Source organism: Marmota monax, unplaced genomic scaffold, assembly GCF_021218885.2.
Source record: "Marmota monax isolate L192 unplaced genomic scaffold, Marmota_monax_Labrador192_F-V1.1 WCK01_AAM20220418_F8-fsc00037, whole genome shotgun sequence".
NCBI classification, from domain to species: Eukaryota; Metazoa; Chordata; class Mammalia; order Rodentia; family Sciuridae; genus Marmota; species Marmota monax.
This window is the reverse complement of record NW_026693245.1, coordinates 8935633-8945733: the sequence shown is the minus strand read 5'-3', so window position 1 is coordinate 8945733 and position 10101 is coordinate 8935633. Positions and strand designations below refer to the sequence as shown.

Genomic DNA, 10101 nt, shown 5'->3' with positions numbered 1-10101 from the left:
CATGGCCTCCTTCTTTTCACCTTCCATAAAATTGTTCTGGATCTAGAGGTAGGGAGAATCCTAATGCTTCTAACACCACTGTGCCCACAGAACCCTTAGGAATCTTGGGATCAGTAGGCCAGCTTAGGGCCCAAGATTCAACATTTCAAATAAGCTCCCAGGTCATACATATAATGTTGTTGGTCTGTGAACCTCAATTTTTTTTTTTAATGAGATCTCACTATGTTGCCCAGGTTGGCCTCAAACTAATGATCTTCTTACTGCAGTCACCAGGGTCTATGAACCTCACCTGAAATAGAAAGGCATAAAACAGTCTCTCAGTTTCTTTTCAGCAATAATAGTCAATTTCAGTATTTTCACATAGGATTAAATTGTATAATATATAGAAGCCATTTTATTATATAGAACCCACTAAGTTCCAAAATGTAGGTAAAAATTAGCAACTGACCACAGACAGCCTGGATTCCATAATTTTCTGCCACAATTTCATTATTTGAAATAAGGAAGCTATAAAAACAAAGCTCCACATACCTCTAAGGACAAAGTTCTTCAGAGCAAAAGAGCAAAGGAACAGAACCAGCCCACTACTAAGTATGGTATTTAGCTGGGGAGGCAAGAGCTGTTCCCAGAGAAGTTAACTATGCATTCAGGGCACATGACTTAAGTAGTGGCAAGGGAAGGGATTCCAGGCAGGAGTCACAGTCTTGGGAAAGCAAAGAAAATAGGAGTGAGTCAAATGTTTTAGGGACAGTGAATAGACTCATTTGGGAAGAATGCATATTTCACACATAGGGAGATAGGATTGAAAGTACAACTCCAGGCCAGATATTTGTAGCCTGAGGATACTTGGTTGAATTTAGACCTTTATCTACTAGTACACAGGCATGTGCCATCGACAGCTTTCAAACAAAGGAGTGACATGATGAAATGCTGCTTGGAACATGAGTTTCGTTTTGTTTTGTTTGTTTGTTAGTTAGTTGTAGATGGATACAATGCCTTTATTCTATTTATCTATTTTTATGTGGTGTTGAGGACTGAACCCAGGGCCTCACACATGCTAGGCAAGTGCTCTACCACTGAGCTACAAACCCAGCCACATGGAACATGAGTTTATAGAGGGGAACAAAATTGCAGTGTTAAAAGACCATGACCATATTAAGGTATATGGTAATGAAAACGAACATGGACAGATAAGAAAGATATTGTGAATGGGGGGAAAGTAATAGATCAACTCTCTACTGGCTTCTGACGTAAAACAAGTGATGGAAGAGTTCATGGTCTCTGGTTTCAAGGCTGGATGACAGGAAAATGATGGTACCATTAGCAAAAATAGAGACATTGGGAAGCATGTTGACTTAAGACAATTTCCTCTGATTAAACACCCACAACCATTGCCCCAAACAACTTTATATCCTGGCATGGTCCAGAGTACTATGGGCATAATAGCAGAAGAAACATTATTTGAGGTAACTTGACCTTAGTTTTCTGATTATTAGTAAAAATTCTACCTTTTGCCTATAAAGACAGCTGCTGGGCTTACAATTGGTTTTTCAGGAATGATGGGTATGCAGATTTCTTCCTCCCCTTCTACCCATCATTACAACTTTCATTGGTAACACAGCTTACTTGAAGGGAGAGGGAAATTTACATGCTGGGACCAAGGCCAAACTAAGGCCTCCACAGGGCTGAGACTGTAAGAACTGAATAGTGAATTCTGGCTTTCTGCCTACTCTCAGCACACACGTACCTTTCTAAAGGCATTCATCTCATTCTGATTACATTCTGACTTAGTGTGCTCCACTAGAACCTTCCTTGTTGGAATCTGAAATTCTTTTACAATTGAGCTCAACTCACAAGTAGACTGGCTTCATTGCCTTAGAGAGGCCTTGATGTCCTCAGAATAGCACAGTTATTTGCAGCCAAAGGCAGACCTTTGTACACCATTGGCAGCCTCTTCTCGGCAGAGCTCGTGGGAGCCTGAGAGGAAGAAGCCCAGACATGCAGGCGATTTTCTCCTCTGTGCATCAATCCACTCCATTGTCTTTTTCAGTGGTTTGACCTCACACCACAATTGTCAGGTATTTTGCAAAGTTCTGAGATATATTCATAGCTCTGGCAGTATAGGCAGATTTTTGTTTAAAATAAAGCAATAATAGAAACATTTCAAAAGGAAGGGTATGTTTTTTGTTTTTGTTTTTGTTTTTTTAAGCCAAATGTCTTTCATCAAGTTTCTATGGGGATAGCTCCATGTATGTCCATGTATGGATTTTTTTTTCTCACTTCTTATCACAGATAACAAAAATTTATGGAACATACACTTGTTCAGAGCACAATAATAGAACTGCCATTGTTCGGGGTTCAGGACAACTTGCTAATTCCCTAAGCCCAGTGAAAGAGTTTGATTTTCCCCCTCTGTAATAGCCATCTGTTAATAAAGATTAACTATATTTCAATGATACAAGTATATAGTATCATAAAGAATAATTGATAATAAGTTTCCAGCTCATACTAAATAGATGGGTCTATGAGATGAAGCCACCAAGAAAAGGGCTTCTCTAATTCTTTGTCCTCTTCTGACTTCGGGCAGAAGCAGTGTTAGTGGTGGAAGAGATGCTCCAAGCCTGAAAGGCAGATGCAACAGCAGCATCTGGTGCAGAAGAGATGAGGAATGAATACTCAGGGCAACTCTGGTTTTGTTTCGCTAGAAAAACGTGATTTTATTTTTCATTCTTCTCAATCACTTCTCTAACCAGGAAGCCTGATACAGACAAAGAAATCAGTTCATATACATCCTCAATCACAGAATAGTCTTTGAGAATGTGCAACTGATTCAAAACAACTGATTTTTTTCTACCACAGTCACACAACAGGAAAATACTCTGATCCAAATAAGTGCTCGACACTTGCATAAGAGCAAACCCACAGAAGGAAGACAAGGCTCTGCAGGAAACCAGCTGGATTTCAAGAGTTTCTTGAGATGTTTGGCAATAGTTTTTTGACACGTATTTGTGTGTGTGTGTGTGTGCGTGTGTGTTGTTTAGGACTGAACCCCAAGGCCTCTCACATGCTAGGCAAGCACTCTGTCACTAAGCTACATATTCATTCCTTTTTACTTTTTAATTTAATGTAATTTTATTTTATTTTAAATAGTGATGAGGATTGAACCCAGGTTTATTTTCCACTGAGCTATATCCCATACCATTTTTATTTTGGGATGGGACCTTGCTAAGTTGCCTAGGGCCTCACTAAACTGCTGAAGCTGGCCTTCAACTTGCAATCTTACTACCTCAGCCTCCCGTGTAGCTGGGATTATAGGCATGTGCCACCACACAAGGCTACGTATTTTCTAAAAGTTTGCTATCTATGGAACCAGCTAAATTCTTGAAATGTCACTTCATGTTGACATTCCCAATGGTGGCTAAAGTTTAGTTTATTGACTGTGTCCACACAAGCTGAAGTAGAGAATCTTGGAAAGCAGCTGGAGGATGTGGCTCAAAAGGCCTCTTTTGGTAGTCTGGAGCCTGTTTTAGTTCTGTTGCACTTTCAGTAAATGGGGTAAAATGAACAGAGACTAAACAATTTGTGTTGCTGCAAGTTTTATATTTATGGTTTGGGGTAGTGTCCTAAATCTTTCAAAACATGGAATTTATTAAGGTTTACAGAGGTAAAATATCATTGAAAGGGGCTGGAGTTGTGGCTCAGTGGTATAGCACTTGTCTAGCATGTGTGAGGCCCTGGGTTCGATCCTCAGCACTGCATATAAATAAATAAGTTAAATAAAATATTCATTTACAACTAAAACATATTTTTAAAAAATAATTGAAAGCTATTATAGCTTTTTACTTATGTTCCTAAAGTTATATTCGTTGGCATTAAATCTCAACTATTTATTTATATATATATCATCAGAAAAGTGGTGTGATATGTTCAGGAAGAATATATCCTCAGAGGATATTCGTCCATCTTGCAGTTACTCTTCAGTTCATCAAGGAAGGCAATCTCAGAACTGTATTCTTTTTTGATTTAAATTGTTCTTGAGAAATCAGTAGATCCCCTCAAATCATACTATAGGATCATCCCTTATTTGCTTCTCCTAGGTTTCTCCAATGGTAGTGTTTTCTAAAATTATAGCATAATATCACAACCAGGATATTGACTTAATGCAATCCTGTGATCTTATTCAGGTTCATCTAGTTTTACTTGTACGGTGCGTGCACGTGTGTGTGTTTACACAATGCTGTCACTTAGGTAGTTTTGTATATACACCAGAGTCAAGATGTAGAACATTTCCACCACACAAAGACTCCTTGTGTTGCCTTTTTGCTACCACACACATACCCCTCCTACATCCCAAGTTATATTGTTTTGTCCTATCAATTAGCTCTCTGTGTGGATGGAAAAAGCAGTTTCTAAGTGACCAAGAGCATAGGCTTTAAAACGCCATTGTGAGCAAATCAAGGCCATGCTGGAGAGGTGCCAAGGAACCCCAGGAAGGCACTGAGGCTCAGGGAGATGGCCTGCCACCCAGGGTCACATGTTCAGGGAATGGCTAGAGAGCCCATCTTTGACTCAGGTCCCTGGCAAATCCCAGGGCCTACCCAGGGTTGAACACCAATCTCCAGCAGGCCAGGCAGTAGAGCTGGCCTACCTCTGGGACTTAGATCTCCCTGTCCCAGCAGGAGCTGAATCAATGGTCTCACAGCCCAAGAAGAGGGTCACCTTATCTGTGTTTATCACCCTCGTACCCCTATGCAGGCATGTGGCTATGACTGAAGGAGTAGGTGGCTTGCGAATCCAGGCGTGGCCATCCCTGGGAGTCCCCTGCCTCCATGAAGGCAACTGGGGCAGGCTCAGTGGGGAAACCCAGCCCTTGGGTGCCCTCTAGCAGGACTGCAGCTCCTGTGCCAACTGGACCACCTCAGCTCTCCAACCGAGGATGCTCTCCCTCTTACCCTACCCCAAATAGCGAGGACACACTTGGTGACCTGAACCTCCTCCTGCCACATTCTGATGAGGAACCCCCAAAAGGAGCATCATTCATTTTAGACTTGGAGCCACTGCACCTGCCCCCATCCCCACCACAGGCTCTGACAGAGGGAATATCAGTCCAGCCTTGACCCAGTCACCTCAAGCCCTCAGAGAAGGAGCTGCCACCTCTCCTAAAGGAACCTGTTGGCTTCCTGGAAAGAGAGATTTCCACAGATGTCTGTGCCTTCTGCCATAAGATAGTGTCCCCCTGAGAACAGGCCATGGAGGCCATGAAGAGGCAACACCATGCCCAGTGCTTCACCTGCTGTCCCTGCCACCACCAGCTGGCCAGGCAGAGCGTCTATCAAAAGGATGGGCAGCCTCCTGTGAACTCTGCTACAGTACACCCTGGAGAAGTGAGGCAGAGTGTGAAGAGGTGGTCTGGGATCACATCATCAGGGCCCTGGGCCAGGCCTTCTACTCCGCCTCCTTCCCATGTGTGAACTGCACCAGGTTCACACATGGTGAGGTGCATCAGGAAAGAGAGCTTTGCCCTCGACAGCCAGACCAGATGTACTTCCTGGAGGACTTCTACAGGAAATTTGCTCTGTGTTCAGCATCTGTGAGAATCCTATCATCCCCCTGAGTAGGAAGGATGCCTTCAAAATCAAGTTCATGGGAAGAAACTTTCATGAAAACTCTTGCAGATGCTGAACTGCAGTATCTTCTGTCTGTGGAACCCATAGACTAGGGGCTGCTACCTTCCGAAGGACCATATCTTCTGCTAGCCATGCTACATGAAGCAGAGTCCCCCAGGGTGCTGCTGAGAGTGCTTGCCAGCCCTGGCCAGGGCCCTTCCCTGACTTGGTTTCCCTTCCTGATGCATACTTCTCTTCCACGCCTCACTGGGAACCAAGATGCAGCTCAGCCTAGCATTTCTGAGATTCAGGGAGCTGAGCCACCTTGGGCTCAGAAATGTGTGCTGTATACAGTGGTTCCTCAGGCTTTCAACTTCTCCACATCTCCAGATGGTACCTGTGTCCCTAGCACTCACACTTAACTGTCTAGTAAAAGGTGCTGAGACCAGCTCAGAGTACAAGGCTGAGCTGTGTAAGGAAAAACTCCAAAAGTGCTTTTTAAGAATTTTGAGATTTACTAATCTGATTATACTATAGTAATAAAACAGTATGATATTGGCATCAAAATAGACAGAAAGACCAATGCAAGAGAATAGAAGACACAGAGACAAATCCACAAACCCCAGCCATCTAATACTTGACAAAGGTGCCAAAAATATATTTTGGAGAAAAGATAGCCTTTTTAACAAGTAGTGCTGGAAAAAATGGATAGCTATATGTAGGAAAACAAAATTTTCTCACCATGTACAAAACTCAAATCAAAATGGATCAAAGACTTAGGAATTAAACCAGAAACTTTGCAACTGCTAGAAGAAAACATAGGGTCAACACTCCATCATATAGGTGTAGGCATTGACTTCAGTAACAAGACCCCCAAAGTGCAAGAAATAAAACCAAGAATCAATAAGTGGGATGCCATTGAACTAAAATCTTCTCATAGATAAAGAAATGATTAAGAGCATAAAGAGAGAGCCTACAGAATGGGAGAAAATCTTGGCCAGCTGCTCCTCTAACAGGGGATTAATATCTAGAATATTTAAAGAACTAAAAAAACCTTAACACCAAAAAACAAACAAATAATCCAATCAATAAATGGGCAAAATAACTAAACAGAAACTTCTCAAAAGAAGAAACACAAAAAAGTCAATAAATATATGAAAAATGCTCAACATCTCTAGCAATCAGGGAAATGCAAATCAAAACTGCACTAAGATTTCCTCTCACTTCAGTCAGGATGGCAATGATCAAGAACACAAACAATAAATGCTGGCTAGGTTGTGGGAGACAATGTACACCTTTAAACTGTTGGTTGGACTACATAATAATTAAGCCACTCTGGAAAGCATTGTGGAGTTTCCTAAAAAACTAGGGATGGAACCACCAAATGACCCAGCTATCCTACTTCTGCGTATTTTCCCAAAGGATCTAAAATAGCATACTACAGCAACACAGCCACATAATGTTTTAAGCAGCAAAATTCACAATAGCTAAATTATGGAATCAACCCAGATGCCTGTCAATAGATGAATGGATTAAGAAATCATTATATGTACATATATACAATGGCGTTCTACTCAGCCATAAAAAGGATGAAATTATGGCATTTGCCAGTAAATGGATGGAAATGGAGATTATCATGCTAAGTGAAATAAGTCGAACTCAGAAACTCAAAGGTCATATTTTTCTCTGATATGCGGAAACTAGAGTAAAATAAAGGAAAGGAGGAGGGAAGTTTAAGATTACAGAAAGAACCAATCAAATACAAATTAATACCTGAGTGAAAGGAAGTCTAGTAGAGTAGATGAAGGAGAAGGGGTGAGGGGAGGAAGGACGAGAGGGAAAAGTGGGGGATCGTGAACTGAAATTAATTTCTATGCATGTATGAGTTTGTCAGGATGAACCCAACTATTGTGTATAACCATAAAGGTCTAAGAGAGAAAGGAAGGAACAAAGGAAGCAAGAAAGGGAGGGAGAGAAGGAGAATTTTGAGGTTTAAATGATGGGAAACAGTATTTTTCACATTTGTGGGAGATAAATCTTTTCTTTTAATAATTTGGTTTTGGGTGGGGCAAAATCTCAACAGACACCTCCTCTTGGTTCACAAATGTACAGAATGTGACCAACTGGTGACACAGCCCTGGGCTTCCCCGCTCTGGGACATGTCAAACTGATATGAGGCTGGGCCAGCGGCAGGAGGGAGGAAGGTGATCCACAGATACCTGAAGACATCAGCAGCCCTTCACCTGCCCTCTGGCCCTCCTCTGGGGTGCTACAGTGAGTCATCAACAGAAACAGATTTAGTGTCTTTTGTATGTTAGGGGACAGGGATGGGGTTGAGTGTCCTTCCTGAAGCCTCAAGTCGGGCTGTGCACATCCCTCACACAATCATCCAAGCACAAATTTCTTCAAAATGGTGGCAGGGCAGGTGTCCCTTCAGCCCCCACAGTTGTGTCCCCAAGTCTCACGTAGGCCCTGCAGCCCAGATTGCCCTGCAATCCCTGCCTCACCTAGGCCACACCGAGAAGACTTTTTTCTCTTAACAAAAATCACCTTTGTAGCTTCATAACATCACTAAGGTATCTTGTAGAACAGATTAACACGTGCTTTTCTCCATGGGGTCTCTTGATGGACCATGTGCTCCTGTGAGAATCCTGGGTTCTGGCTACTGGGTAGAGCCCCTCAGGCCTTCCAACCAGCTCCCTGTTTTAAGCTTAGAGCATTCCTATGCTTCAGCATTCCGAGCCACCTTCACAATTTTTTATGGTAACCAAGGACCTCCTATCCTGCTATTTCTACTAACTCAATGTACCATTTTCTTTTACTTACTTCTAATTTGACTTCCTGCTAAGCAATAGATCCTAGTAGCAAGTAACATGTTCATGAAGTTCAGGTTGTGTTTTTCCCTCCTACACATGCAAATAAATGTGTAACTTAAAAAAAAAAATGCCACTGCCTGGGTTTGGATCCTGGCTCTGCCACTGTGGTAGGTAATTTATAATTTTAAGATGAGGATCTCTAGCCAAGCGTAGTAGCATACTCTTATAATTCCAGGTTCTTGGCAGGCTGAGGCAGGAGAATCTCAAGTTTGTAGCCAGCCTGGGCAATTCAGCTCTTGCTAAGTTGAGTTTAGCTCTGTCTCAAACTGAAATAAAATAAAATGAGCTGGGCTTATAGCTCAGTGGTACAGCACCCTGGGTTCAATCCCCAGTATCAAAAATGGAGAAGGAGGAGGTGGAGGTGGAGGGGGAAGGGGAAGGGAGGACAGGGGAGGGGGTCTCTTTGTGTTGCATAGGCTATCCCTTGAACTCCCGGGCTCAAATTATCCCCTTGCCTCAGCCTCTTAAGCAGCTAGGACTATAGCATGTGCCACCATGATCTTATTTAATGCTTACAAAAGCCTTAAGAGATAGGCATTCTTGTCCCTATTTTTCATATGAGGCCTTACTTGTTTTACTTTTACTGGTAAATGAAATAAAATACAGTATTTGCCAGAGTAACCCATTACAAGATATTCAAACTACAATACAAAACCAGGTCTATCTGAATCCCAAACCCATTGCTTTGCCATGAGAACAAACATATCCATTGCAGGTGTCCAGTTAGAGCAGCGTGCTGGTTGTTAAGGCTATTTTTCCCCTCATCTATTCTCTGCTTTTTATATGTGGAGGAGTTCTAGCTGGCTCCCCCCCACCCCATTGCTGCTGCCAATAGGGGGCGGTGGGGAAGGAGGCACTCCTTCCTTCCCATTCTCTTCCTGTTGTCAGTGTCCCTGGAACTGCTCTTCATCATGGCCGCAGCAGTTACTTCTAGTAGCAGCAGTTGATTCCAGTTTGTGGGTTGTCCACATTCCCAAGAACAGCCTCATGGCACTCCTCAGCGATAGGAGCACTGTCCAGCCACAGCCCCTCTTCAGAGATCTGACTTCCTCCTCTGAGGTCCTGAGGCATCAGGCAAACAGCATCTTAGATCTTCCAGCCCCATTCTCAAGGCTCTAGTTTTAATAATCCAGCCTCTTCCCTTCCTTTCTTCAGACATAAGGGTGATAATCACTTCCCGAAGTTACTGCTGCTATAATATTTTAATATTCTCTCTCTGCCTTTCTGGCTTTCTAATATTTAGTAAGCAATCTTTTAGATTAGCTGCTCTCTGTTGAAATAATTGGTAATAACTTCTGTGTCCTTATTGGACTCTGACTGATGCAAGTAGGGAACTCAAATTTGGAAATTTATGTGCAAAATTGACCAGAGGAAATAATTTCTGTTGGATAGAAAAAGGAATCACAAAGGCTATTATTACCCTATAGGATGTTGATTTTTTTTTTAATTAAAAGTCCTTAATTAAAAGTTCTTTTAATGGTTTGGGGTTTACTGATAAACAGATGGCACAGACAGTTCCCATGTATCCTGTCTCCATTTCTCATCACAATTTCCCCTATTAGCATTTTGTATTAGTGTAGTACATTACTTACAAGTGATGAACCAATATTGATACATTT

At 42.2% G+C, this 10101-nt stretch overlaps 1 pseudogene; it reads left to right on the top strand.

The window, feature by feature from the left end:
* Window positions 1–4190: 4190 nt before the first annotated feature.
* On the top strand, window positions 4191–7378 carry LOC124100660 (filamin-binding LIM protein 1-like; annotated as a pseudogene).
* The last annotated feature ends 2723 nt before the right edge of the window (window positions 7379–10101 follow it).